The sequence below is a fragment of the Gopherus flavomarginatus genome, chromosome 16, assembly GCF_025201925.1.
Source record: "Gopherus flavomarginatus isolate rGopFla2 chromosome 16, rGopFla2.mat.asm, whole genome shotgun sequence".
In the NCBI taxonomy this organism is placed as follows: Eukaryota; Metazoa; Chordata; order Testudines; family Testudinidae; genus Gopherus; species Gopherus flavomarginatus.
The window spans coordinates 10252645-10258644 of record NC_066632.1 but is presented as its reverse complement, the minus strand read 5'-3'; the positions used below and the strand labels follow the sequence as shown (position 1 = coordinate 10258644).

Here is a 6000-nt window from a genome sequence, read left to right as displayed (position 1 = left end):
GTCAGCGCCAGCCGCCTCTGCTCTAGGTGCCCAGAGGAGGAGAGGTGTGCTGGGCTCCAGCCCTGGGAAGCCTGGCCCTGGCACTCCTTCCTTTAAATGCCATGGTGGCAAGAGGAAGAGCTGCAGCTACAGGGACCAAAGTGTGGACATCAGATGAAGCAGCAAGAAACCAAAACCATCAGGTCAACCCGCAGGAATCTCTAGCCAGACTGTTAAGTTCTAGGACCCCACCCTATAGCGGCCAGCTGGACCAGAGACCTATCTCCAGTGGGCATCAGTGACCCATGAGGAGGAGAAAAAAACCTTGCTGAAGTTACCCAGTAGAAAGTAACTATACACATTGAGCTCCAAGACTTTGCAGCAAACTACAATATCTGCAGGAGGTCCCACTGAGATTTGAACTCAGATTCCAGGATTCAAAGTCCTGAGTGCTGCCCATTACACCATGGAACCTGCTCCCATTTTGTTTTCTAGACCCCTGTGTCTCTCGGCTGACTGATTTGCACTTTGCACTTATTGCTTCCCACCAGCGGCTTCCTCTCGCAGGACTCTCTCTCCTCCTCCAGCGACTGTTGTCCTGCACTATGGGATCCGCGGGTCCTGCCCTGAGTCCCCACATCCCCCTGCTTGGTCTCCATTCCCTGCAGGCTGCAAAAATGTCAGGGGAGGACGCCCCTCCCTTCACTCGGTGCTCCCGCTCATATCGGCCAGCTGCAGCCTCATCTCATGGAACTCGGGCAGCTGTCACTTGATCCGGTTGTACAGTCACAGGATCACTGGCTCCCCAGCCTGGATGCTCTTGTGGAAATCCCACAGGCAACACTGCAGGACTTGGCACCATTGGTTTCTTTGATATTGCGGTGTTTGCCTGACCGCTGGAACAAAGCCGCCAACTCCTCCCTCACCGACTTCCGTCAATCCCTCTGGTTGCCATAGAACCCTCTGATGCTTTCCTGTTCTGCCAACACCGCCAGGCCTCACCCCCCCTGCTCCTTTATCTTGCAAGCTCTGGATGTTCAGCTTCCAATGTCCTCTGCCCTGGGTCAGGGACAGGGACAGGGACAGCTCCAGGCACCAGCGCAGCAAGTGCATGCCTGGGACGACAAGCTGCAGGGAACAGCCTGCCGGTCACTGTGAGGGTGGCAGTCAGGCTGCCTTCAGCAGCATGCCTGTAGGAGGTCCTCTGGTAATGTGGATGTTGCCTCTCTCCTGATTCCTGAGGAAAGGAACCTTTCCAGGAAATGGCCATGGATTCTGGAAATCTGCATGTGGCTGGTAGAGAAGCACCAAGAATCATTTGGCTCCTGGCACACAAGGCAATTTAAAACTGGGTGCCTAGACAGGGGCTTGAACCCTGGATCCTCAGATTAAGAGCTTGATGTGCTACCAACTGAGCTAGTTGAGATCATTTTCCCCGTTTACCCCAAGAGCGAGCATATAGGCAAAAGAGAGGCAAAAATTGTCCCCAGAACCCCTCCTCTTTTTCTGCACAGCCGCTGACTGTCAGCAGGATTACTCCTCCTCCTCCCTTCTGTGCCTCAGTGTGACTAAATCTCCACACCTAGACAGCCGGTCCATCCGCTGCACCCCAATCCCCCATGCCTGAGCCTCCCTTCCAAAGCCCTGCACCTGACTCCATAGAATTAAGTCTCACGTATTCCTGGGAACTCGACTTCTTGTGCCCAGAGAGTCTCAGCCCCCCCTTAGTAGATGACCTGAGAAACACAGTGTCTGCCTTTTCCAAAGAAGTGCTTGGAGGGTCTTTTCTTATGTTACCATGTGGCCTAACGGATAAGGCGTCTGAGTGTAGATCAGAAAACTGAGGGTTTGAGTCTCTAGGTGGTTGTGTTTCTGCAGTTTTACTATCGTACTGAACGTCCTGCTCCCTTCAGGGTTGGAACCTCTTCTTGGCTGCTCAGGCCAATGCTCTGGCTTCAGCTAGATCCTGGGAAGGAGTTGGGGGTTGGGTGTCACAAAGGCTGCGGCAGGAGCCCCAGGTGCTTCCAGTCTAGCCTTTGCCCTTCCTGACTTACCAAAGAAAGTGGGCGGTAGCCTGGGCTAGCGTGTGCACCTGTCCCTGTGCTGGAGGGTACTTGCTACATAGCGTCTTGGGAGCCTGGGTGTTTCTCTGCTTCTTGCCAGCTTGGGAAAAGCCTCTTGGGGTAAAATCTCCTGGCCCACAGCAAAAGTGAATACCTTGAGTGGGACCAGTCAGAGGCCCCACCATGGGGGCTGGCCCTGGGCCCTGCTTTCCTGCTATCTTCTGATGTTGGCTACAGAGCATCAGCAGCCGCTCTGCATGCTGGTGACCTTCAGTGGGTATTTGGCATGACAGGGAGCAGCCTGGCTGGGTGTTTTTGTGCCTGTCTGAAGGCCACACCTAGATATGGTCCTGCCCTCAGTTGCTCTGTGGCTTTTAAGCCTTCCCTTGGAGCTGTCAGCACCAGCTGCCCAGAGGAGGAGAGGTGTGTGGGGTCACTTTTACAGATGCCCCTTCCTTGGTACTGCTCTTGCTCAGCTGCACAGAAGAGTTTTCATCCCCAACCCTGCTTAGCAGCCCTCTGGCACCATTCCTGAGGCTGCCCTAGCCTCACTTTCTTCCCACCATGTTGGGAAAGACAGCTCTCATCATTAAAGGTCAGAGGGCCAACTAGGGGCAAGTAAGCCCCTTCTGTGTTTTCCTACTGCAGATCCCAAGGTCAGAAACTCACCTTGGGTGGAGGCACTGCTGTGCTCCCAGAGGGCAAGCCATCTCTGCACAAAGCATAATGACAGGGACTGCCAAAGCCCAGGCTTGAACCAAGGATCTCTAGATCTTCAATCTAACGCTCTCCCAACTGAGCTACTTTGGCCGTTGCATGACAGTACTTTGGCCTGTTGCTTCTCTATCTGGGATGTTTTTGTCAGCAGTCGCACACAAAAAGGACAGGAAAAGAATGGCTGCTTCACACCCCCACTGGAGGAACCCGGCGCCCTTAGCTGTGGTGAGTAAGAAATGTCTGTTAGCTGACAGGGCCTGTCCCCAAAGAGCTGGAACAGTAGCTGCCACCTCACCCTTGGCTCCAGGCTGTGAGAAATGCTCATTGCCTGGCTGCATGGGCGGATGTTGCTCCGTGCTCTGGAGAGCGTCTGTATAGGTCTTTGAACCCCCCGTCTTCAATGAGACAGTCTGGTAAGGTCTCAAGTGTCCCCTCCGGACTGGCAGCTGAGAGTCTGTGCAGACATCAACCCCCCTGCCAGCCCCAGAGCCAGCAGCAGCGCCAGGCCCCCCCCAGCACCACAGGGGTACTCAATGCACTTGCTGTGGGGAAATGGCTCCTTAGTGTCCAGCTGCTAGAGTGAGAGTCAGGAGAGAGCAGTGTCTGGCTCACCTTGGGGGAGAGAAGAGACCTGATGAGTGCGGATCTCCCTCAGCCTCCCCCGCAATGCTGGTCAGTTGTATTGTCACTGTGATAGTCAGTGCTTCCCTTCAGGGCCGGCCCTAGAGGGGTCCGGGGCAAATCCCATGGAGTCACTGACTTGGCTCCTTTCACACACTAGAGAGAGGAGCAGAACCAGGGTTATGGCTGATCTATGGGGCACTAGGTGAGTGGCAGAGGCTACAGGCACTGAGAGTTTGCCTGACACCTCAGAGACACAGGGGGAGGTGGTGTCCCAGGCATCTCTATGAAAGGAGCAGAAGAGGATTTACTTGGGGTGGGGAGAGACTTGAGAGTGTCTCAGGGGGTTGTACACAGGGAATTGCTCGGATAAGATACTGGCTAAAACACAGGCCTCGCTGTGAGCAGGATTTGAACCTGTGCAAAGGAACCCTATTCGATTTTAACTCCAACACCTTAACCACTCAGCCATCACAGCTGAAGTGCAAAGGTGCCCCAATGCCAGAGAAACTGGTAAAGAAACACAATGACCAGGTGTGAAGTCATCTGAACTACAGAATTCCCACTGCAAACCTGGCTCCCAAAGCACAGGGGGGATTTGGGTTTGTTCTCTTTGCTTAGCCATGTGCAGTCGCACAGAGAGCACGTTTAAAAGTCTCCCCTCCCACAGAGCGGGAATAGGAAATTATTCTCAACTTGAAGCCTGATGCGAATGAGGCTGTCCGGACCACAGGGCTAGGGACTGACATTTGCTATAGAAACCAGTGACACACGGAACCAGGCTAAGGAAAATGTTTCCTGGAGTCAATAACTGGATTAGCAGCAGTATTGTGCAGAGAAATGTCTCACAAGAGGAGACAGCACATTGGTGGTTTGGTAGCAGAAGTCACAGCTACAGCAGGGGAGGTCTAGCTTTGGTTTCTGGCCAACAGAGGAAGGAGTTTTATTATCTCCAAATTTCAGTAGAAAAATTCAGACCCAAACTGTGTGTGGTGGGAGTTTCTCTGGTTTCGTTTGTTTTTCTCATTTGAAATGTCCTTGATCATTTTTCTGGGAAAACTATTGGAAAGGCAAAGGAAGAGTTAGAACAATTACAAATCTCCATGGGAGTAAAGAGGGTCTCTCAGCACCGGGGAGGGGTGGAGATTTTCATGGAAGGGAGTTGAGGAGATAAATGAGAGGCTTTTGCTCCAGCAAAGGGAGCGGCTTGGGAGTTTCATTTTTACCAAGTGAATCCCCCCCCCCCCCACACACACACTGCTTCCCTGCTGCTGCTACCCCAGCTCAAATCTCACTGACACCCCCAGCATGTGATCCTACAGCTTTCTCCCTGACAAAGCCCTTATCTATCAGAGACAAAAATCACCCTCATCTGCCCCTTCTCCCAGCTCAGCCCTCTGCCCCCAGAGCCCAGGACAACCCTGACCTAGCCATGCCTGGGGGGTTGGCTTAATCTTCAAGGTCGAGCGCAAAATCTTCAGCCTGGGGATGTTTTCGCTCCCTTCCCACCTCGGCCCAAGCGGCAAGGGAGAAATGGATGAGACAATGCCGGGCTGGAAGACACCTCTCTCCCACTTTCTCTATAGCCTTCTGTGACGTTATTAATATGAACTGGGACCGTAGGGATCATTGTTGCCACCACTGTTTATATATGTGCAGCAAATATTGTGCAAAGGTTGTCGTGTGAGGTGTCTATGACAAGGTTATGATTTGCTGGTTATAATTTTGCTGGCTGTGTGTACCATTTTTGTATTTGAAGTTATGAATATGGGCTATGTACTTGTATCTCAAATGTATTTGATTCCAAGTAGCCTCAGTGTCATCAGCCCCCAAGTCCTTCAGGAGTCCATAGCAAAGAGACCCCTCCACCCACAATCCTGGACTCCCTGAGAGGTGCCTCCCACAGTCCCCCCCAACCCAGTGGCGCATCAAGGATTAAAGTGGCAGCATCTAGTATCAGTGGAGGTCAGTGGCTCAGGCCAGACACCTGAGCTGGGGACCCACCCCCATAGCACTGCTCGAGGGCCTTGGCCCGGAGTGTTCACAGCCCCTTCCTTACCCCTCCGAGCCCAGCCAGGCTCCTCACCTGGAATAAAGCAGAAGCGTCTGTCGGCCTCGCTGCTGTCCAAGTTCCAGGTGCTGCTGTTGTCCCACAGGAAGCGGGCCGAGCTGCTGGGGCTGGGAGAGGGATCCTCCACCTCCTGCCCTGGGAAGGCTGGAAGGTCCCCACTGACCGGGCAGGGCGATGCCTCCTGCTGGAAATCGGGGCTGGGCTCCTGGGGCTGCTGCTGCCCACACAACAAGCCCCAGAACCACCCTGCCCGGTTCTGCACCAGGGCTGGGTCCTGCTTGCCCAGCTGCATCCTGGCCCAGCTCCATTTTGGCCTTGACGGTGCCTCTCCCACCTCGGCGCCTGCACCGGGAGCAGGTTTCCTCTTCCAGAAGGCTGGGCACTTCCACCTCCTGGCCCGGCCGCGAGCTCTTTTCCCACCATTGGGGACGGTTGGGCCTCTCGGCTCCTGGGGAAGATGGCAGCTGCTTTCCACAGGCTCTGGGGCCGCCTGCAGAGCCTTCTTCCTGAACATCCTCAGGAGCCTGGCCATCCTGGAACCGAGCGGGG

The 6000-nt window shown here is 54.3% G+C and overlaps 3 non-coding genes across 3 annotated transcripts; all 3 read right to left on the bottom strand.

The window, feature by feature from the left end:
* Window positions 1–381: 381 nt before the first annotated feature.
* TRNAQ-UUG (transfer RNA glutamine (anticodon UUG)) lies at window positions 382–453 on the bottom strand. Its single transcript has one exon. It is a non-coding gene; the product is annotated as a tRNA-Gln (tRNA).
* A 2326-nt stretch (window positions 454–2779) lies between these two features.
* On the bottom strand, window positions 2780–2852 carry TRNAF-GAA (transfer RNA phenylalanine (anticodon GAA)). Its single transcript has one exon. It is a non-coding gene; the product is annotated as a tRNA-Phe (tRNA).
* A 924-nt stretch (window positions 2853–3776) lies between these two features.
* On the bottom strand, window positions 3777–3858 carry TRNAL-UAA (transfer RNA leucine (anticodon UAA)). The gene has a single exon. It is a non-coding gene; the product is annotated as a tRNA-Leu (tRNA).
* Window positions 3859–6000: the final 2142 nt, after the last annotated feature.